The sequence below is a fragment of the Dendropsophus ebraccatus genome, unplaced genomic scaffold, assembly GCF_027789765.1.
Source record: "Dendropsophus ebraccatus isolate aDenEbr1 unplaced genomic scaffold, aDenEbr1.pat pat_scaffold_1098_ctg1, whole genome shotgun sequence".
In the NCBI taxonomy this organism is placed as follows: Eukaryota; Metazoa; Chordata; class Amphibia; order Anura; family Hylidae; genus Dendropsophus; species Dendropsophus ebraccatus.
The window spans coordinates 30,568-55,573 of NW_027208515.1; the positions used below are offsets into that span (position 1 = coordinate 30,568).

At 40.5% G+C, this 25,006-nt stretch overlaps 1 pseudogene; it reads left to right on the forward strand.

Moving 5' to 3' along the window:
• Positions 1–21,693: 21,693 nt before the first annotated feature.
• Positions 21,694–24,635, forward strand: LOC138774783 (SLIT and NTRK-like protein 2; annotated as a pseudogene).
• Positions 24,636–25,006: the final 371 nt, after the last annotated feature.

Below are 25,006 nucleotides of genomic sequence, written 5' to 3' on the forward strand. Positions count from 1 at the left end.
TGTCCCTGCTCAGCCTCAGCATCACTTATAACAGACAGCTCCATATTGTCCACCTTGTCTGAACAACAAAGGGGAGTTGGGATAGTCTTTTGAAATAGAGAAATGGTCCATAGTCTTGGGTTGATCTTATGCGAAAAATCCCACATGATTTCCACACTTTCTCAATTTTGCTGGAGAGGATGAAGTCAAAGCAACAAGTCAAAGTAATAAGAAGTAAAGGTATCACTGAGCAATTTCTCAGATAAATAGTGTCCATTTGAAATTACAAACATATATTTACAAATGAATATTGTCCTTGGAAGAAAGAAATTAGTTGATTTGCTTGTGTGGCAAAAACTTAGATCAAATATTGTGGAGATGATAAAGCTAAATTTGTCCACATTAGTAAATGATAGCACAAAACTAAATATCCAGGGGGGAGAACCTTGGTAAGAAAAGTGACCGAAAACCCAATGGTCACTTTGGCTGAGCTCCTTAGATCCTATGTGCAGATGGGAGAAACTTTTAAAAGGTCAACCATAACTTCAGAGAGCTACCAATTTAATCCTTGGCAGAGTGGTCATAAAGAAGACTCTTCACAGTATGACGCATCTGGCGTTTGGGGAAAAGAAAAAAAAACACCTAAAGGGCTCTCAGACTGTGATAAATAAGACTCTTTAATCTCAAGAAACCAAGATTAAACATCATTCCTTCTATTCTATGCATCATGTCTCATCCCCCACCCAATACCATGCCTACAGTGAAGCATGGTGGTTGCAGCAGTTAAAGGTTATGAAGCAGATTTTTCACCTCTTCACACATTTTTACTTAAAGTTACAGCTGTATTTTGGTATTATTTTACTGTGTGTGAACTTGGCCTTACGTTGGCTGTCTATATGGCACTATGATTTTTTTTCTCTCCAGCACTGATATAAGTATTTAATAAATGATATATGTTTAGATATTTTTAGATGTATATTTTTTCAATAAAGTCAGACCCTGTTGCAACATCCTGCTGGGTTACTCATGTAACCATGATTTTCCAAGACTCAGTACACTGAAAATGATATTACTATACACAAAGAGTATTATTTAGACTAGGTACATCATAGGGTGGTATAGTGTGTGTATTACTAATTGCATGGAATACTATTTTACTTGTGCTTCAGGGATTGTATAAGGCTAGCAGTCATGCAGTAGGTACAAGCAACATACTTTCACATGTGGACAGAGGACACCTTCAAATGATTTAGTGTATTATTCATTTTCCCTTTACAAAATATGGAATTTGTAGAATTGATGTATATCAAGTGTGTTAGAGGGAAATCATTTTATAGATTTATCCATATAGAACAACTGCCAGGACCTTGTGTATGTGACTTTGAATGCACAAGGGGAGGGGAGTTGAGTGGAGGGGTGGGAGTGCTCACAGTAGAGTGGAGCATGTATTTGTACAGAAATGCGTCCTTAAAAAAGATGATAGTACCATTTTATATACATTCCTAAAGCGCTAAAACTGCATTGCATGGTGTATGAATGGTGACATAAAAGAGTGCTATAACCTTGTCAGTACATTATGTGACACTTATCCCAACAGAATAGGATGGAATACTCTTGGCACAATGCAGATGATTATACTGCCTGCACATGCTGTAAATATAAGAATAAATATTTTATAACTTCAAGCTATAAATTTACATTGCGACTATAGGTAGAGACAAAAGAATATTCTACCACATGGCTCCAGTTCAAACATTGCCTCTTGAGAACGCATTCTTCTTTCTAAGGAGGTAATATACTATTTTATATTTACATTGAATCTCTTTAGTAAAGAGTTTAACTAAGACACAGGTTGGCACTGAGAGGTGTCCTAACATGCAGTTGTGAACCACAGGATGACTTCCGGTGTGGATGAAAGATAGAACAACAGGTTCTAAGATTCTTTTTTGAAAATTATAGATCTTTTATGTTGCCCATATATGAAAAACTGAATCCACCGTAAGATATTTATTCCATGCAAAATGATGGAACATAAACTTTTCGCCATAAATCAACATCAGGGCCGGTTTCTTCAGATGAAACCTATTTTCATATAAAAAAGAACGACACAGAATGTTTTAATTAGTCTAAGTGGTACATTTGCTTTAATGTTCCAAAAAAAAAACAAAAAAAACCAACACAACTTCAACTAAGCTATTAATTGAAACAATGGATATGCTGTGGGCTGGAGTAGCTACTAGGTGGTGTGGCAGCTAGGGGGGGTGTTGGGTGACTTTGGTACTTACCAAGGTTGCCAGAAGTGGCAGTGGAACCCACTACCGGACACACGGGCACTGCGCTTGAGGTAAGGTTAACCCAAGTATAAGGTGTGGGTACAGGTGCAGTGGCACACAAAAAAAAGAGCAGAGTCCAATGACTTAAAAAGAACAACTTAGTTACTGGTAACTTCAGTGCAGTACAAGTTCAAGTAAAATAAAACACACAGATGCAGGTGACAAGTGAGTAGAAGATTTTGTGAAAAAGGTAGCTTGTAAGCAGAGTAAAGAGAGAGAGGGCTAACGGCAGACTTAGGGTAGAGTGGTCCTGTCTAGACTCTTAAGCTGGGGATTCTAAGTACTTCACGATTAGAGTACCTCCTGCAGACTTCTGTGCAGTGTTCAGTAGTAGAGTACCTCCTGCAGACCTTGCACAGTGCTTTATAGAGTACCTCCTGTAGACCTTGTGCAGTGCTTTATAGAGTACCTCCTGTAGACCTTATGCAGTGCTTTATAGAGTACCTCCTGTAGACCTTATGCAGTGCTTTATAGAGTACCTCCTGTAGACCTTATGCAGTGCTTTTAAGAGAAGAAGTAATCCCTCAGCATAGACAGGGGTTTCCCTTGCGTCCCTTGACTGTCGCCTCATCACCTGTGACACTAGCCTGACATGGCTAGGAAGAATAGGCTTTTAGGAATCTAAGGCATTTAGGAAAGCTGCTGCAGTCAACCTCTTTCTGTATGCTCCTCATTGCAGACTGGCTAGGAAAGACCTCCCACCAGGAGCTAACCAACTATGACCACCCATGATTGGTGGGGAAAGGAAAGGAAAGAAGTGTAAGAAAAGCTATGGTTGGCTGTTTGATATGTGAGCCAAATGCATCTGTGATTCGGCAAAACAGAACACAGAATTTATACAAGTTAACCCATTTTCTCCAGCTGTGCATACAGAACATAGGACATCACATAGGTTCTAGAGATCTGGTGGTAGAAAAGTGGTAGTGCAACTTGGTTTTTCCAACAGCAAAATACATATAAATAAACCTGAGAGAGGTAATTTACCCAGTTGGTATAAAACTTAGTGGAACCACCCGTACAGGGACACTACAGATGAAAATTCAACATGGAGTGTGGTTAAAGATGCTGGTTGTTCCCAGACAGCTGTGTAACATTTGGTGGGTACAATTATGGGTAGATTAATAAATAAATTAACATGCCAAAGCAATATACCTTGAAAATAAAAAAACACAAAAGGAGATGATGCTAACACTGAACCCCCAGACACAGAGGCCTGGGGATAGGATGTCCCATTAATCACCACACTCCTAAAATATACCTTTTATTGATAGACAGTAAAAAATAATATATTGATAAAAAAAAACATCATCTGGTGCGAGATAGCTCACTAGAACATATTATGTTTGTATATTTCAGGCAACTGTCAAAGATTCTATCTAGTCATAAGACACAGAGAGAGCCATTTGTACATGTTTTCGCAACAGCGACTTATTCAGGAAGCCTATTGCCTATCACCTACTAGGTCATAGTTGCGGCTTTTTATTTGTAAAGACTATAAAACCGTCCTAAACACTCCAATCACGACTTACCAATACATGTACCCCATATCAACCGGATCCTTGTTGTTCTGTGAAATCAGAAATATCATAGATTACCTGATTAGCAGTCAATTAGGATGTTAAAAAGGGGAAGGGTTAAGTAGAAATTTTATGCATGTACTGCAAGATACCTCTCTTCCCGGACAGAGAGTGCTGTATTTATGTGCCCACATATACCCTGCTCATTATTTCATACTTCCTGAAGTCTCTGTCAGCTCTTGTGTTTCCCATTCTCGCCATTATGGGGATCTGCAGTTCAATCCTGTATCTACAAACTGCTGCTGTTTTCAGGTTTATGCACTTACTATACATTATACTCCACATTATAATTTATACAAAAAGACAATGGGCTTAGTTCATAAAGTAATACAAATAATTTTTATTAACCCTTTTATTAACCCTTAGGCAACCCGTACGTCCAGGGCTGCCTCACCGCGTGCAGAGCGGCCGCCGCGCTCTGAACTGCTGCGGTCCCAGGTGCCACTTGTAGCCCGGGACTGAGGGTATTAGCAGGCATGGTCCGATCGCTGTGCCCGCTAATACAGTAATCGGGTGGAGCTGTCAAAGTTGACAGCTGCATCCGATTACCGAATGCAGCCGTTTCCTGGTGTCTAGTGGGGAGGATCGCTCCTCCAGGACGTTGTCCCGGAGGAGCGATCCACACATCTTACCTCTTACCTCTTCTCTCTGAATGAGAGATCAGTGCACTTATACTAGAAGTCCCCCAGGGGAGCTTCTAGTATAAGTGTAAAAGTTAAAATAAAAGTGATGGTATTAGTAAAAAGCCCCCTCCCCTAATAAAAGTCAGAATCACCCCCAACAAATAAATAAATAAACATGTTTGGTATCGCTGCGTGCGTAATTGCCCGAACTATTAATTAATCACATTCCTGATCTTGCACGGTAAATGGCTTAAGCGCAAAAAAATCCCAAATTGCAAAATTGCGCATTTTTGGTCGCATCAAATCCAGAAAAATTGTAATAAATAGCGATCAAAAAGTTGCATATAAGCAATCAAGGTACCTATAGAAAGAACACATCATGGCGCAAAAAATGACACCTCACACAGCCCCATAGACTAAAGGATAAAAGCGCTATAAGCATGGGAATGGAGCGATTTTTAGGAGCATATATATGTTAACAATGGTTTGAATTTTTTACAGGCCATCAGATAATATAAAAGTTATACATGTTACATATCATTGTAATCGTAACGACTTGAAAACATATATAATATGTCAGTTTTACCCCAGGGCAAACGGCATAAAAACAAATACCCCCCAAATAAAAGAAATGCTTTTTTTTTTTCAATTTCACCACACTTTGAATTTTTTTCTGGTTTTGCAGTGTACTTTATGCAAAAATGCAGCCTGTCATTGCAAAGTACAATTAGTGGCGCTAGGTGAAAATATACAAGTGCTATGGCCTTTTAAGCTCAAGGAGGGAAAAACAAAACGCAAAAATTTAAATTGGCAGGGTCCTCTAAGGGTTAAGTATAAATAGGTACCAATACATTTAACATTTCATCTGAATAAAGTAAAAAAATGACCACAAAGTTAAAAAACAATAATTAAAAGTGGTGTCAACAGATATAATTTATGATGGATATTGCAATTATATTAGTATCTTATGTTCTGACCTCATCCTTAGTATTATGCAAGGGGATGTACATTTACCACATCTTTAAGGTCTCACAATAACCCCTATATCTTAATTTATCTGGTTTGTGAGAGTCTATGACTAACTGCTATCACAGCATTAGACGTTATTACACTTACCCATGCTGCCAAACACAAAAGCCGTCCCTTTTTTTTTTTTATTCAGATGAAATGTTATATGTATTGGTACCTATTTATACATAATAAAAATTATTTGTATTCTTTTATGAACTAAGCCCATTGTCCTTTTATAAAAATTATATTGTGGGTTGTTTTATTGATAAGGTGACATCTAGTGGTGCAGGGTGGTACTGCAACCTGAGTTGTTAGATTACCCCGTCCCCTCTATTTTAAACCTGTGTGTGTAATTATACTCCACATGCTGATTGCTATACTGTACAGTAACTTATAATATCACATATTCAGCTGTTTATAAATTTTTGTTACATTTGTTTTACATGTTATTCAGAGTAAAAAATCATTATTTTTGGGGCGTGGAACCAATTGTCTGCATTTCAGTGATTTCTTATGGGAAGTTTTGCTTCGGTTTAAGAGTGGATTTGGATTACAAGCACGGTCCTGGAACGAATTATGCTTGTAATCCAAGGCACCACTGTATCTTTTTTAGAAGCAATAATTCTGGGCCACACATGGCCTTTTAAATGTAAACTAAAATTATTGGTATCACAGCACATATCTGTATTGACTAGTACTGAAAGTGAAACTATCTTTATATTTCGTACTTGTACAATATATGTAGCAATGGTCTAGTATCTGTGACCTTTGTCAATGGTATCAATGTGTTTTAATAAAGTATTATAACAGAAAAATTGGTGCCCATGTGCCCATTGGCTCTTGGATGCTGAACATTGCCCCACATCTCACCCCCTCCAGTAAGTGTGGGTCAGAGTATATAACATCTATTTAAAATAACTCAATGCAATTCTAAAAAGCCTTAATCTCAGGAAAGTATGGATCATAATATATGACAACCATTTTGGAATAACTAAGTACAGATGATAAAACATTTTTTGGAAGCATGTATACTAAAAGCGAGTGATTTCACATACTTGTGTACTATACTAGTAGGGGGGATGGATATTATTACGTGTGTTACGTACAGTACATGCTATAAAAACGTACATTCTATAAAAATGCAATGCTGAGGCAAGCTTTTTCACAGTCTTTCCTGATTCTTGTGCTGTTCAGTAGGGAGAGTGCAACAAGCAGGGATAGCATCTAAATTCAGTTAGGCAGCAGCTCAGACCAGAAAGCGGCAGCAGGTCGGGAGAACAGAGCGGCGGGATCCGGGACCCAGCACTAGAACTGGGGAGGTTAGTGGACGGCGGCGTCTATATCTACCCCCTCTCCGGCCATACAGTAAAAATACCCCTAGCCAGAGTACCTCTTTAATCTTTCTGTCTAGCTCTGCTGTGTGCCAGTGATTGCAGAGAGTAATTAATACGTATACACAGTAGTATATAAGTCATTGTGTATATACGCAAAGGCGAATAAAAGCTACGCTAATGCTACATAATTGTTTCGCTATTATGTGTTTTACGCTTTGCATCATATCATTTGTACGCATGTGCGTAATGTTCTTGAATGTTCGGCTAACACTAACCGATCATGATAGCGATCTTTTTTTTTTATGCTCGTGTTCGGGATCCGAACATCTGGATACTTGGCAAATAAAGGGGTAGTGCGGCGTTTTAAAATTATTCACTAAATGACACACATTACAAAGTTATACAACTTTGTAATGTATGTTATAATAGTGAATGGCCCATTCCCCCCCCACTCATGCCGGCCCCCCTCTGCCGCATCATCAGCTGTTCAGCCGCGATTGGCTGAGCACAGTTATGCTCAGCCAATCGCAGCTGAGCAGCTAATGATTTGGCATAGGGGGGCCGACATGAGGGACGGATGAAGCGGTTCGGCCGGCCTCCCGAAGATGACATCATTGTCCCAAGATGGCAGAAGGGGGTTGACACGACTCAGGTGAGTATAGTGCATTACACTTCCAGGTCTAGCGTGGGTGGGGGGAACACGGGGAAGGGGGCCATTTACTAACATAACATACATTACAAAGTTGTATAACTTTGTAATATGTGTTATCTAGTGAATAATTTTGAAACATCGCACTACCCCTTTAAAGGAGAAATTATCATTCAATCCATCATGTGATTTGAACTTAAGCCTGTAGATCCGTATAGCCCCCTAGTGATCTGTCCATGTTACCTGTTCTAAAGAAACAGATAAAGATGAGACAGGTGTACATTAAAATTCCGGACACTACGTTTTACTGGGGGGGGGGGGGGGGGGGAGATAATGGGTCAAGTACAAAGCTCCACGCTGTAAAAATGAGATTTCAATCATCTCTCTTAGCGAAGGACAGAACCATTTTTTTGCAGAATATTATTTCTCATTAGTAAAGACTATCCATTGAAGAAACAAGGCTATTGTAAAACCTGGGGATAATTTACAAGGTACTAGGGGGCATGGACTAAAGGCCCTATTCCACGGGACGATTATCGTTCAGATTATCGTTAAATCGTTCGAATCTGAACGATAATCGTTCGGTTGAAATGCAGTTAACGATTAACGACCGAACGAGAAATCGTTGATCGTTTAATAAGACCTGGACCTATTTTTATCGTTGCTCGTTCGCAAATCGTTCGCATTGAATAAGACATCGTTCGGTCGTTCTCAATAGATACGAACGCAATAGCGAATAAATAGCGAAGAGAAACGATCGCAATTACGATCATAAGTAACGATTATCGTTCCATGGAAATGAGTGAACGTTTTCAGGTCTTTCGCAATAGCGGTCGGTCGTTAACGATTATCCAAACGATAATCGTCCCGTGGAATAGGGCCCTTAGGGTCCTTTTAAACAGAAAGATTATCTGACAGATTATCTGCCAAAGATTTGACGCTGAAGCCAGGAATGGATTTGAAAAGAGGAGAGATCTGATCTCTGTTTATAATCTGTTTCTGGCTTTGACTTCAAATCTTTGGCAGATAATCTGTCAAATAATCTTTCTGTGTAAATGGACCCCAAGGCTATGTTCACACTGATCTTTGCAGCAGTGCGTGCCCGCTTCAGAGACGCTCGCTCCATAGTGTGCACTGACAGGGTTTTTTGTGGCCGCTATTCAATGAATAGTGAGCGCAGAAAACTGACATGTCAGTTGTTTTCGGTGCCGCTAGGGTTCTTGGCCGGAGCGTATACCATGTGTATACTGTCTGGCCGGGATCCCATAGACAACAAGGTAACGTATATTTTTTGTAATAATCACGTTGTTGTACAACAGCCGCGGTTTTACTAAAATATACGTTGTGTGAACATAGCCTAAGTGTGAAAAAAAAAAATCATTAAAATTTTGGCAAAATATTCTGGTGAAAAGTGAGCCAAATAATACTTTGTTTAAACTTGGACTAAGGCTAAGTTTCCAAAGTGTAAAAAAAAGGGGGGAGGGATGGGGGAGATGGCTATTGTTTGCCCTTATTTTACATTGTGGGAATATACCCCGAAGATGTTCTAGATTTATAAGTCAATTTAAATTTGGTGCATGTGAATATTGTCTGTATAAGTTGTACCGGTACCGGTAACTTCCTCCCCACAGTATACTGTATGTGATTTGTCTATTTGCTATGAAATAAAATATCTGGGTGAACATATTCTGAGAAATAGGTCCATATATTGTACAACCTGAGCACTATCACTAATAATAACCATTTATCTGCTTTTGTGTAATGTTAAAACTCATTTTAGGTGTCAAGGTGTCCTAGTAGCAGACATTACAAAATAAATGTAACTATAAGACTGATATATCCTGTGTGAAAAAAAGCAGATTTTATATTATTCATTTATTGAATATCAGAGTAAAAGTTATCTTGGTGAATACAAATAAATTACAGAGAGATGTGGAGGCCCAGACATGCACAAGCTATACAAATGTGTAAAATGCTGTGATTTTTGGTATTATAGAGACTTATTATAGAGAGTGATATGACTATATCTGAAGTCTTGGTGGATGCCCATGGTGTACATATGCTGAAGCAGGCCCCATAGGAAAGATCTCAATAGAACTCAAATTATGGCATCCAATTTTGTCCCACAGGACAGTAACACCTCAAGGGATATTTATCAAACTGGTATAAAATAGAATTGTCTTAGTTGCCCCTAGCAACCAGTCAGATTCTGCCTTTCATTTTTCAAAGAATCTGTGAGGAATGAAATTTGGAATCTGATTGGTTGCTAGGGGCAACTGAGACAATTTTACTTAACACCAGTTTGATAAACCTCCCCCTTAGTGTATTCCTTTGTTTTCTATAATCCTTGGGTGGCTTCTCCTATCCCTTAGATTCTCTGGGGAGAGAAGTTCTACAATTTCTTACTAGTAGAAAGATCAATGAAACCAGCCAAGGCCTGGATCCATTGAGGTATATAATGTTGGATTGCTGTCGTAATGTTATAATGTTTAAACTCTGTAATACAAGTTATATATACATTTTATGCTTGTTTAAATTGGTATATATCTGCTATGTGTTTCTCTACTTTGCTGCCATCTATTGTTACAATTGTACAGTACGGTGGGAACAGGTCCAATAGGTTTCTATATGAAAGGACCATTGTACTGTATGTTGAAAATATTGAAACTTGAGGCCATTGTAAGTTGACAGACCCCTGTAAAATGCAAGATTTAATGGCAACTCAACAGTGCTAAGTATGAAGGTGCCAAAACTACGTTCTTTTACAGCGTCCCTATAGGAACATAACAGCAATTTAGAGTCTTCTAACCTGCTGTTAGCTTCCCTTTAAGCGCATACAGTACACTGTACACATATTCACAGCACTTAATGATGTTTGACATAAACTGGCAGCTGAATAGCAAAAGATGCAATACTTCTACATTGTATTTTAAAAAAAAAGTGATCAGTGAATACATATGGATTTACATTTTTTTTTTCTGTAGTTCCTAGAATTACTTCAATAGAAAATGGGATGACACTGCCACAGCCACAGCTTATACATACATTTTATTGTAAGCCAACAGCAAACTAATGTGACAATATGTGACAATTGTCATGGAATAATAAGACACACATGATTTCCAATAACATTGTTTGGATGAGATTTTTTCAACCACATTGCACAGCAATGTAACATCTGTCTCCTGTAGTAAATAACTACACCAGCCATACTGTGATCGTCATTCTCATTTTAAGGGATTTTCAACCTCTAATAACAAAGCCCCAACCGATTCTAAATGACAAAATATATCAAATCATAATATACTTTGTAAGTTCAATTGTGCATTGTCCTTTGCAGGAATGTGTCCTTTCTAAATAGTTTACTGTTACATTAAATTGACACTATTCACCTGTTCAGTAACTCTCTGGGACTATATATATATATATATATATATACAGTATATAATTTGTGTACATATGGTTTGCGTCAGTAGCCACTGCAATACCTGGTGCAATCACTGTGCTGGATTGGTGTGGCAACAAAAATTATAGCTTTGGGGCTGACAAACAAATGTGGAGATGTTAAAACTGGTAGAGTCCCTGGAAGAGCCTAGTTCTGCTGGAGAGACTTGTTAGATGATGCCAGTGCACTCAACAACCTCACTGAATGAGAAGCCTAAGGAATTGTTTAATGAAATAGTCCTTAAGAAGTATCTGTGAAAACTGCTTTACAACTGTGTAGATTGGCCTGACATCAGGAAGCAAGCCTTTTTTTCTACAGGAAGTAAATGGTGACTGGAGGGCTCTGGTGGTAGAGAAAAAGTCGGGGGAAAAAGTTATACAAGAAAGTCACCTGTTGAGTGAGGTGAAAGTCCCTTAGGAGCATGATGTTCAGATGATTTTCCATGTGAAGCTTGGTTATTTCTGAAAAGATGGTGAGCCAGTAAAGCAGGGGTGGGGAACCTATGGCCCGGGGCTCTCCTGTGACGTGTGCCGCTCTGGTGGGGCAGGAGCTGGCATACACAGCATCCTCCTGTGTCTGTGATGGCTGCCAGACACAGGAAGATGCTGTGAATGCCATCCCCTTCCCCACAAGAGCGGAACACGTCTTCCTTCTCCTGCGGGCCGCACGCAATGGCGTCATTTCATCACGCTCCATCTGCAGGAGAAGACTGGCACAGGCTAGAGGGGAGAGAAGAGGACCTGGTCATCGTGGGAGTGGAGGAAAGGTGAGTGGGATGTTTATTTTTTTATTTGAGACAGACACTGGGGGTTAACTAGAGCCACCAGGGGCATGACTGGGGTAGTGGGGTAGGGTTTAACTAGAGCCACCAGGGGCATGACTGGGGGGGGGGGGTTAACTAGAGCCACCAGTGGCATGACTGGAAGGGGGGGTAACTAGAGCCACCAGGGGCATGACTGGGGGGTTAACTAGAGCTACCAGGTTCATGACTGGGGGGGGGGGGGGTAACTAGAGCAACCAGGGGCATGAATGGGGGAGTTAACTAGAGCTACCAAGAGCATGACTGGGGGGTTAACTAGAACTACCAGAGGTATGACTGTAAGGGTTAACTAGAGCTATCAGGGGCATGACGGGGGTTAGCTAGAGCTACCAGGGGCATGACTGGGGGGTTAACTAGAGTTACCAGAAACATCAATAAGGGGTTAACTAGACCTGGGTGCTGCTAACCCACGCTACAAAATGCTGTGCATAGTATGCGGCCCTTGAACAATTTTATTAATGCAGTCAGTGTGGGGAGGCCCTATCATAAAGTGCCTATTGACGTTCAATGGTGAGTGGGTGATTTTTCCACATTGTTCCATCTCCCATAAAAGATGTTAAATGAAGTATGAATTTTTAAGGAAGAAATCTTGGTGGTTTCTATGTCAAAAGCCATGACATTTTTGACTGTGTGAATATTCCCTTATGGTTGTTTCATTCTTAATTCTATAACATATACTGTATGCATGTCCTTGTTTGGATGTTCCCAAAAACATCAGGATGATAGATATTATGGAAGTCCTCTCTATGTAGTTGTTCTCTACATGCATTACTACCCATCTCTATTATTCTTGCCTATGAAATTTTACTAGCTTATTCCCCTTTGGGAGCTGGGAAGTCTGAGGGGAAAAAAATCAAGAATTTAATCTTCTTCCTTCTATTGTACTATTATGTATGTACAGAAAAAAACTGCAGCATCATTAAAAGTAATAGCACAGTAGAATTGCTATTATTTTTGCCAAGGCTTAATACCAACCATGTTAACAGCCTATTTATTTAATAACCTATGATAGGTTTATTTTGCCAATTCAGCAAAAATCTAGATGTGTTTGTGTTGTTGAGTTTTGGTGAGTATTTTGAGCAGTGTCTATGTTACGTCTTACATGAAAATTAGGGAAGCGGAGACAAATGCACATCTATGTTACCTCTGAGGTGTAAATTAGGGATGACCTCCATGCGCATGTAGTCATCAACCACAGTTCGACGACACTGCAGCCTTACAGTAATGGCGTCATCATGCTCTGCAAGTTTGACAGACTCATTGTTTGTATTCGCTTCCAATATGGGTCATTAGTCAATATAAGGTCACTTACTGTATATGTAACCCGTCCAAATTTAGGCTTTGGTATCCCCCTAGATAAAGCCTTAACGCTTTGGTGCTCCATGGCTTGACTGGAACATTGTCACACTTGTACTATTTTCCTCTAATATTCTCTGCATTTTGCTTCCATTTTTATTAGGTATTAGTTATGCACTTTGCTTTCATTCATACATGTATTGTAGTACCTGTGCGAGAAATTCTTTAGTCATATCTACAAAACTATAACTATAAACTACGCTACATTGATTTTTGTACATGTCTTATGGTGCCTTTTTTTATATGGTTTTATGAATTATAAGTAGCTAATAAAATTTGAATAGTCTATTTTACACATTTGTGTCTATGAATAATTAAATAGATAAATTGGGGTTTTGTAGTGAGTATTTGGTTAAAGCAAATATACCACCAACGCTGCTAAAATTCCTTCTTTTTTTCCTGCAATACCTACTCAGGGGCGGTACGGAGATTCCGGTGGCACAGTGCTTCCATCAAAACACTGCCCAGTTCCGATCTTGGCACCATTTTCTGCATGATGCGTCTCCATTACAATCAAGCTGGGACGGGTCTCAGAGAGGGGAGGGGTTATCATTAGAGATGAGTGAACAGGTTCGCCTGGTATGGGATCCGGTTCGGAGTTTCCCAAAAATCCGAGTCCGATCGGATTCAGATTTTTGGAAATCCGCTCCAATTTTTTTTTCTTGCTTTCTAAAATGGCAGCTGCCATTCTAGAAAGCGGAAAGTGTTCCGGGCGAGAAAAGAGCTTTCACATGATGCCCGGAACACATCCAATCAGCAGGGATCTTGTACTAGCCCACCCCCTGTGTGACGTTGGTATTGCTTTAAAAGGAGCGGTCACATGACTGCACCACGCAGTGTGTAGAGGGAGAGAGAGGAATCAAGCTGCTGTTATGTACTACAGACTACTGAGAAGATATTGTGGGAAAGGAAAGGAAAGATCAGGAAAGCGGAGAGGAGAAACATCTAGTAATTGAGAGAGAAATATAGAGAGGGCGAAAGATAGATAGATTAGGCATTGGACAGAAAAGGGTGCACGGAACCAAAACGTGCAGTACACATATACAAGTCCTATACTTCTGATGTGTATATCACATCTGTCTTATCCTGAGAGACAAAAATAACCGGCTCAGGTGTATAGCATTGTATCTTAATAAAGAGTGCTATATACCCAATTTCTATACTTGGACCCTTCAGATTGAAAGTGTGTATATCACATCTGCCTTATCCTGAGAGAGTAAAATACCTGGTTCAGGTGCATAGCATTGTATCTTAAAAAAGTGCTATATATATATATATACCCAATTTTCATACATTGACCTTTCTGATTGAAAGTGTGTATATCACATCCGTCTTATCCTGAGAGACTAAAATACCTGGTTCAGGTGTATAGCATTATATCTTTAAAAAAGTGCTATATACCCAATTGTTGACTACTGTTGCTCTTGCCTGGCCTCCATGTTGTCTACTGCTGATCCTGCCTTCCCTCCATGTTGACTACTGTTGCTCCTGCCTGGCCTCCATGTTGTCTACTGCTGCTCCTGGCTGTCCTCCATGTTGGCTACTGCTGCTCCTGCCTGGCCTCCATGTTGGCTACTGCTGCTCTTGCCTGGCCTCCATGTTGGCTACTGCTGATCCTGCCTGGCCTCCATGTTGGATACTGCTGCTCCTGCCTGCCCTCCATGTAGGCTACTGCTGCTCCTGCCTATACTCCATGTTGGCTACTGCTGCTCCTGCCTGTCCTCCATGTTGGCTACTGCTGCTCCTGCCTGGCCTCCATGTTGGATACTGCTTCTCCTGGCTGGCCTCCATGTTGGCTACTGCTGCTCCTGCCTGGCCTCCATGTTGGCTACTGCTGCTTTTGCCTGGCCTCCATGTTGGCTACTGCTGATCCTGCCTGGCCTCCATGTTGGATACTGCTGCTCCTGCCTGCCCTCCATGGTGGCTACTGCTGCTCCTGCCTGTCCTCCATGTTGGCTACTGCTGCTCCTGCCTGTCCTCCATGTTGGCTACTGCTGCTCCTGCCTGGCCTCCATGTTGACTTCTGCTGCTCCTGTACTGGCCTCAAATGACCATTGCTGGACCTCCACTGGCCTCCAATTACTACTGCTGCTCCTTCACTGCATTTATGACCTTTTTCCTGCATAGACCCTGTAATGGTGAATTTCCTGCATAGACCCTGTTATGGTGAATATTGAAGTCTAAAAAAAATTGACTTTGAGATATTGAAAAGATAAAGATGTTACTGACATGTAAATTCAACCAAATACACTACCCCCATATCATATAGATGCTTTAAACTATGAAATACGAAATTCGGTCAGACTGAACATTCCGAAAAAATCCGAAAGTCCGGTCGGACCGAACTTTTGAAAAGTTCGCTCATCTCTAGTTATCATCAGGGGGCGGTGAGCCTGCCCCTAGTCCTCCGAGCTGGGTCAGAGCTCAAGCATAAAACGGTGTTGAGTGTGGGAACTAGGCGGCATTTTGAAAAAAGGACTGCACACCGGGGCCCCATACCAGAGCCGAGCAGATACTGCAAAAGAAAATAGCGGTGATGGTACATTCATTTTAATTATGTATGTGTTGTGATGACCACTCCTGGTGGTGGGTATTCATCTAACTCCTGACATCAATATAGAGTAGGGAAAGCCTAGACTGTAATTTAGAGCCGTGGTACTGTAGTTCCGAGTAGACTGGGACCCTATCATCCACCCTAAGCTGTCAATGGACTACTACCAGTTTGTATCTTCTTAAAATTTGGTACAGGTGTTCCTGACAGTAATTTCAGTAATTTCACCAACTTAAATGGGTCTAGTTGAGTGACACTATGTATATGTATAACAATTTTCTGTTGAGCATTTTGAAAAACACTGTGTAAGGATGTTAGGGTAGGGTCACAGTGAGTATCCTGCCAACCATCAGGGGATATTCATGAATATTTGTGACTTTTTTCTTGTAGCCCTTGAAATCTACAGGATGAGTCAAAAGTTTTAGGAGAGTCTTATTACAGAAATGAAAGGGAAAATGAAATATCTGTATACCCCAGCAAGTAATGGGTGAGGGGGGCTATCTTTGAGGCCGCCATATTGGATGAAGGACACGTTTTTTCAATGAGAAGGTGGTAGCATGTAGCATGTCAAAGAAGATTCAGAAACTGATTGCCACAATCAGATTTGAAATGTCTCTTTTTGTTCCCATTGGAAAAGACCTGATCCAATATGGTGGCTTTCATAGCCTGAAAGGTAAGGCCCTGACACATTACTTGCTCAGATACACTACTTTCCCTTTTTGTCATGAAATAAAAGGTGTCTTTAAACTTTTGACTCAACGTGTACTGGGAACAGCATGATTATCGCTATGTATGCCGCCCTCACTGATAGAATCTCTTTAAAGAGAATCTCTAATCTGCAATTCAAGTTCCAAACTTCTGAAACTGTTAGCTAGCTTTTAGGATGAGGAGACAAGAAGGATAAACTTTAATAAGTATATCCATCTGTGCTTCCAGGATTTAAGGTGGCCATACACCTTAAATAAATAAAAGCCAAACAGTTAAATCCGCTGCCCGTCATCCGTCCTCCCCACACACAGGATTATTTGGCATCCTGCTTTTACCCTATTAAGAAGGTATACACCAAAAAATATGCCAAAAGGAACACTGTACCACTAGGGCAGGGAACAGTGGTAACAACAAACAAGGCTGCCTGTTGGCCCCCAAATGCAAATAAGACAGACTACTTAACAAAGTAATAAGATTTAAAATATTTTACAGAAAATTGTACATCAATAAGCAGAAGCAATAAACTTTTGGCTTTACAGTTACACATTATAGGGAAAGAAGGGTCACTTAAACCTCATTACTTCTGCATGTATACCAGAAAAGGGCAAAATGTACAGTATATTACTCTCTGCAATACACTGAAGATTTTGGATACATAAGATTTTGGTCACATGACCTTCCATCAAATAAGCTTCTTCTAGAAGCTACCAGAATGTTCTGAGGGAAGAGTTTCCAAAGCCAAGCTTCCTCTTCACAGAGGGCTGGATTATTCCAATTAAAATCTGGCCCTTGTCAGACAAGTGTGTGCAGCTAGGCTGTCTGTCTCCTGCTAGGCCACGTGAGGAGAGAAGGTCTAGGCCTAGTTCAGATTACATTTCCTTAAGCAAATTAACTTATCCCTTGCTCATCCAGGAAATCTCCAATTCAGTTCCAAGTTGCTTAAGTCTAATCTGAGTCACCTCTGGGTCATTTTCAGTGATCACAGCACCATTTGGTATTTCATAAGACCTAATCAAGAACAAGTCCAGTCTATGCAGAGGGCATCTGTCTCTACAATCCTGTTCCAACTCCAAGAAGGAGAAATGTTTAGCTAGGAAAGAGTGAGCAATAGTAGCTGTACAAGTGCTTTTCTGTAACACTGAACTCTGTGGACTCTGGCAAAAGTCAGTGTTGCTTGGTTTGCAAATCACAACTATTAAGTTTATGATGACTATTTATAATGCACCTATCCATGAGTAAAGTATCTAAATACCACAGTGAGCCAAGCTGATAAAGGGAGCCAAAATGGCTATTAAGTTCAGGAAATGTGCTGACAAATCACTCAGCACACTTCCCATACATGTCCCTATATCCCCCATCCCCGGGGAAAACTTATAAACTTACTTTTAAAGATTAGCGCGCCATATGGTAATGACCCCCTAGTAGTAATCTGGACGGTGGGCTGTGGGAAGGTAGTCACGGTCCCCTGGGGGTTTGGCGATGTAATCAGACCCCTCTGGGCATGAGGGGCCTTATTCAAACTCCACTGAAGCTGTGACGTCCTCTAGAGGTGTGCCGTAGCGTGCAAGAGATAAATAGTACTGGGGGCAGCACACAAAGGGTATATACTACTAGTATACTACTAGGTGCAGCATACAGGGGTCTATACTACATTGGGGCTTCACAGAGGGGCCTGATACTATATGTGGACTACACAGAGGTGCCTATATTATATAGGGACCTTGCTACTATACTGGAGTACAGAACACACCTAATTATTAAGTGAGGCACAGGGACACCTTAAAACTTTGGGGGCACAGAACTACTACTTAGGGGTAAAGGGTACCTAATTATGCTTCTGTGGCAGATTCTGGAGAGAGTATTCACAGCCGGGGGAAGACTTCAATGAGGCTGGATGGAGAGAAAAAAAAAGTAAAAGACCCTGATCAGAGAAGATGCCACCAGTCACTGGATGTAACTGCACTGTGTTATAGAGTTGTAGTGATAGTGGTCATGGTGTGGCGGCATATTTAATTATATCATTGCAGATATGTTTCTGTTTTGTTCAGATTTGAGGCAATATGTAATCACTGTATGGTGGTAAGAGTGTTATAAGAGAACAACCGTATGTATTAGGGCTCTTAATACAGTGTCAGGCCCACCAGTGTATTAAAACGGCCCTGTAAATGGGGTCACCAAAGTGGGTACAAATATCTGCCTCTGGTGCCTAAGGGGTGCTCAAAGGTCCCGCTGCCTCATTAGAATACACCACCATGATAGAGGCACATTTATACATTTGGATGCCCCAAAGATTCAAGGGTTGCCTCTACATCAGAGTTCTGCTATGTGTGATGGCAATAGTGCCAATACACTGTGCTGTTAAAAATACTGGAAAGGAAGACAAAACCTCTGAGGGTGATCTCAAGGCAAGTGTGAACAGAACCTCTCTAGATACATTATGTAATAGAAGGTTAGATTTTGTAAACATTGACCTACAAACATTGACCCACCAAATATGTGTTGGCGCCTTATACAGAATGTGTGGCTAAGCATATCTGGGACAGTAGTGATTGACAGATTCAGAAGATAAGATTCTGGGTATTCTGAATCATACTACATTAAAAATGTATCTTTTTCTCGGTCTGACAACATTTCTTAAAAAAGTCAAAATTTCCATTTTGCTTACAGTGTAGAATAAATGCTGAACATAGTCTTGTACATTTTTAATCTACAATTCTTAAAGAGGACCAGGTTAGTAATTTAGGATATTGATTAGAATACAGGTATAGGTTTAATAATTATATGCTTAAAGAGCTAAGCTAGTCGCAGGCAATAGGCATGAATATAAAAAAAGGCTAGCTGTCTTATGGGAGAACAGAAACGTTAAAGGAAAGAGAGACACTCTAAGATTTGCCTTCTTACAAGCAGCTGAAGCTTGGTGCCTGAGTGCAGCTTCCTGTGATTCAATAGCAACATCTCTGACAGGGACTCAGATTATCAATGAGTGGGCTGTGGTCTATAGCACACAAATCTGCCTCAACCCTGCTATAGCTCAATATAAAGGAACACTTCATCATGTACAGGTATACAGCTGGAAAAAAAAGCTCAAATGAATAAAATCCTGTGGCTTGCACCCCCAAATAGAACTAGCAGGTGGGTGGCCAAAGCAGGTCTAATTCTGGTAGGGATAACATTTGCAACTCCCCCTCCTGTCCTATCTGTTACTGAAAGCCTGGTACAGAATGTGCTTCAGTGAAAAGCTGAGAAGAAAGGCGACTCGTACAAATCTGCTACAAACCAAGAACACTTTGCAGTGAGATCTCATTAGAATTTCTAGTTTCATGTTAAAACTCTAATTAAATGAATCTGATATTTACAGTTCTGGTAATTACATATATCAGGATGTAATGCCCAAACGGCCATGCTCGTCCTTGTATAACTGATAAATGAATGTCCCCTAGAGATATAGAGAGTCAATTTTTGCATTCTTTATCTCTGATGCCAAACAACCCTGCAAATGTCATCCTGTATTTCTCTCCACCACCCACAGTCCATCCGGCCAGGAAACAATCAGTTCACTGATCACTACTTTGTGTGAAAGCAGTTGAGAGAGTTAAGCCAGGCACGGCTACATTAATGCAGCAAGGGTTTGTGCATTGGCGCCAACATCAAGAAAACCTGCATTCTTCCTCTTTCTTGATAAATAATGCTTTCTTTCATGCCCACCAGGACAATCTCAGAAAATATCCTCTTATTCTTCATGTTTGGAGCTTTCACCCTTCTGTTATGCTGATATATAAGGCCAGCACTTACTGTATGTCAATATACATTTCTTTTTTTTTTTCTTTTTATCACAAAGTTAACCTCGGCTAACCCATTTTCTCCCTATGCAGTCAATTGCAATAATAACGTCTTAGATATTTAGACTGAGCTCTTCTCCATTCCTGCAAGGTCAGTGAATCTCCTGCAAGCTAAACAGCTTTCTGCAAGTGCTCTATAGAAACCAGAGGGTTACTGGGAATTTCTGCACTGACAATCAAGGAGCGTTAGGATGCAAAGGGTTACTGGGTGTTAAAGCACAATAGGCTTACAACAAGGGAAGGTTTTATGAGTCTTCACTAACTGAAGTTAATGAGCTTCTAGCCACATATCGGTTAATAGAAGCACCACTGACACCACAGAGAGTAATTGCTATAATAATGATCCAAATACTCTACAGTCCAACACACAGATGATGATGTTATACGGTCTACACATAATTACATCTAGACTATGGGACCTAACTCGCAATTCCTCCCAGTAGTCCCATTAGAGGGCAAAATCATGTTTGAGGATGAAAAGCTGTCCATCAATTCTTGTCTTCTTCCCTGCCCCTTCTCATTACTAGTTGCCAAAGGTCACTTGGACACCCAGATCCAAGCGTTGGGGTCTGGGAATTCAGAGATATTTTAACTCATTTGTCACCACAGATAAATAGACATGACATATAAAAATTCCCGGATGGCATCAATGCTCTTTTTTTTTTTTTTTACATAATATCTGACAGCACCGATATTCCATATCTGACTGCACGGAGTACGGCAAACATTTTAAGTCAGCAGTCAATATACAAGCAGTTAAATGCAATCATCTCCTATGTACATTAGTTTCGGTAGGTCACACATGCACAGTAATTAATACAGACATGCATAGCGCTCCCCATATCAAAGCTTCTCAATGCATATGCTGCACAGATGTACATACCAGACATGCCAGAACAGGTGACACACTTAATACAGCAGCAACCGTTCTCTATGCATCTGTGCATAAGAAGATATATATATATATATATATAGAGAGAGAGAGAGAGAGAGAAAAAAATAAACTTACAGCATTGTCCTCTATATAGTGCAGCCTAAACTGATGATCAGGAGTATTTAGAAGATGGGAGGGGGCTGAGAGGATACTGTCCTTCTCAGACAGACAGCATCCAAGGATCACAATGAGTTTTACACTCCCTTTCGTATAATGAAAGGGACGGATCACATTTGAGCTTTACAAGAGAACACAATAGACAGGCATAACGTGTTTGCAGTGCTCCCCCAGCAACAAATTTCCAGAGCGTGACGTCATCCTCTCTCGGTCCGAGGGAGCCTGCAGAGCAGAAGCCTCTACAGAAACCCACTCATAGGAAGCAGAGAAGGAAGGCGGCCACGGCAGCAACTACTCCCAGTCACGGCAGACTCCCACTCAGAGAACTTCTACCCACATTTCCCCCGAGATCATGGATAGGGACAAATGAGCTTAGCTGGAACTGCATGCTTTGATATGCAAAACCTGCAAAGGACTTGCAAGGAAGAAAAGCCTCATGCTTTCCTGATGTGTGAGTACACAGTTAATATTTCTCCACGTTTTCCGAGAATATACTGGGAATCACTAGGAAGCTGTGGGATCAGTCTGGGAAGAGAGAAAGTGGGGGGCATTCAGTTCATTAGGCAGCTCCAGAGAGAGTTATTTGGATAGTCCTTTTTGCACTTTGACATTTGTTTGTTGCCTTTAATGTGTGATACAATTTTTTTTTTTTCTTTTTTTCTTTCTCATTTCCTTTAAAGGTTTTACAATAGGCACCAGATCTTGGATCTGTGGAATATAAAGATGCTGAACAGCATTTTGTTGCTGAGTGTTATGTCAGTGACTGCAATCTTAAAGACCGAGAGTCGTAAAACTGCCAAAGATATATGCAAGATCCGCTGTTCTGTGTGAGGAGAAGGAGAATGTGCTAAATATCAATTGTGAGAATAAAGGGTTCACCAGTGTCAGCCTGCTGCTGCCTCCCCAGTCAAGAATCTATCAGCTTTTCCTTAATGGCAACTTACTGAGCAGGCTATACCCAAATGAGTTTGTCAATTACTCGAATGCAGTGACTTTACATTTGGGGTAACAATGAGCTTCAGGAAATCAGAACTGGTGCTTTCAATGGGCTTAAGACACTGAAAAGATTACATCTCAATAATAACAAATTAGAAGTGTTAAGAGAGGAAACTTTCCAGGGCCTCGAGAGTCTCGAATATCTGCAAGCAGATTACAATTTCATCAGTGTTATCGAAGCTGGTGCTTTCAGCAAGCTGAATAAATTAAAAGTCTTGATTCTCAATGACAATCTCCTGTTATCGCTCCCAAACAACGTATTTCGCTTTGTACTTTTAACTCATTTGGATCTAAGAGGCAATAGACTCAAAATGCTGCCCTTTGCTGGTGTCCTTGAGCACATTGGAGGGATTATGGAGATTCAACTAGAGGAGAACCCTTAGGAATTGTACCTGTGATTTGATTCCCCTGAAAGCATGGCTTGATACCATCACTGTATTGTGGTGAGATTGTTTGTGAGACTCCTTTTAGACTGCATGGAAAAGATGTTACACAGCTCACTAGGCAAAGATCTGTGTCCTAGGAAAGTGCAAGTGATACAAATCAGAGATCTGCACCGTTTCCAGATACTCGCATACAACGGATGCCTCCAACATTTAACACTGCAGTGAGCCAACCAGAGCTCCAAAAGCCAGCCGACCACCCAAGACCCGGAACCGACCCACTCCTAGAGTTACAGTATCCAAAGATAGGCAGATTTTGGGCCTATCATGGTGTACCAGACTAAGTCTCCAGTTCCTCTAAGCTGTCCAGAAAGTTGTGTTTGCACGTCTCAGACCTCTGACAGTGGCTTAACTGCAATTGTCAAGAGAGAAAAATTAGCAACATTTCTGATCTTCAGCCTAAGCCAGCAATCCGAGAAAGATGTATCTGACAGGTAACTATCTACAAATTGTTTATAAGACTGATCTTCTCGAATTTTATTCCCTGGACTTGTTACACTTGGGAAACAATCGAATTGCAGTCATACAAGAAGGTGCCTTTTTCAAATCTGACAAGCTTACGTAGACTTTATCTCAATGGCAATTACCTTGAAATATATACCCATCCATGTTTGAAGGCTTGTACAGTTTGCAATATCTTTATTTAGAGTACAATGTAATAAAGACATTTTTCCACGTACGTTCGATGCCCTCAGCAACTTACAGCTCTTGTTTCTGAACAACAATTTACTGAGATCACTGCCTGATAATGTGTTTGGTGGTACTCTGCCCTGACCAGATTAAATCTAAGGAACAACCATTTCTCATATCTGCCTGTAAAGGGAGTTCTTGATCAGCTCACTGCCTTCATACAGATAGATCTCCAGGAAAACCCTTGGGATTGCACATGTGATATTTTAGGTTTGAAAAACTGGATTGAGCAATCGAGCTCCACTGTGGTTGTTCAGGAAGTAACCTGTGAGTCACCGCTTAAACATGCTGGAGAACATCTAAGGATTGTGTCAAAAGAGGCAATATGTCCAGAGAACCCACATTTAGCGGATGCAACCGTACTATCTTTCAATCACAAAACCTACACACCCCATCCTTCCGGTATATCACCAAGTCCTTATCCAGAACTGCACACTGAGGTTCCTCTGTCAGTGCTCATTTTGGGATTACTAGTGGTTTTCATTCTTTCTGTGTGCTTTGGGGCAGGCCTGTTTGTTTTTGTGTTAAAAAGACGAAAAGGGGTACAGAGTGTCCCAAGCAGCAGTGCAAACAATCTAGATATCAACTCTTTTCAACTGCAGTATGGGTCATACAACACCAATTCCAATGATAAAACTGAGGCCCATGTGTACAATTACATCCCACCACCTGTTGGGCAAATGTGCCAGAACCCTATTTACATGCAAAAAGAAGGAGACCCTGTTGCTTACTACAGAAACCTACAAGAGTTTAGTTACAGCAAACTGGACCACAAAAAGGAGGACCCATCTGCATACACAATAAGCACAACTGAACTGCTGGAAAAGTCCTCTGCTACAGCAGAGCCAGAACTTTTGTACCAGAATATTACAGAGAGGGTAAAGGAATTGCACCGTGGAGGGGTAGTTCATTATAACTTTTGCACCTTGCCTAAAAGGCAGCTCATGCCTGCATATGAAACGAGGCGCCAGACCAAGACAGGATAAATAAAACTGTTTTATATGGCACCCCCAGAAAATACTTTGCAGAACAATCTAAACCGGAGCATCTTCTCTTTCAAGGAAAAATGCAATCGGAGCCAGATTACCTTGAGGTTTTGGAAAAGCAAACTGCAATAAGTCAGCTGTAGGCAACATTTCTGGAGGGGGGGGGGACAAAAAACAAAAAAAACATTGCTTCATGCTTGTTGTTTATATGGAATGTCAGAAGCAATTGTGCATACACGGTATGCCTTTTAAGCTACACAGGTACAGGTACATTGTATAACCATTGGCATTGGGACAATGTATCTTCTTTCTTTTTCTTTAAATTATTTCTACATTATACTTCTAGAATCGCTTTCCTTTAAATGAATGTTTGTTTGTTTTTTATTACCTTGATTCATTTGTTTGTTTTTTTGGAGGGGTCTATTTCTGTTTAATATGAAAGTAAGTCTTCAATCTAATGTTTTAAGCTAGAAGATTTCCAAGCTCTCACTGAACTGAACTTCTTTTTTTTTCCTTATGTAAATAACCTGTTTCTGTTACAAATCAATTACCTACTGCAGCCACTGGGCGTCACTTTCTTGAGTTAAAGTGCCTTTGCACTTTAAAATAACCTAA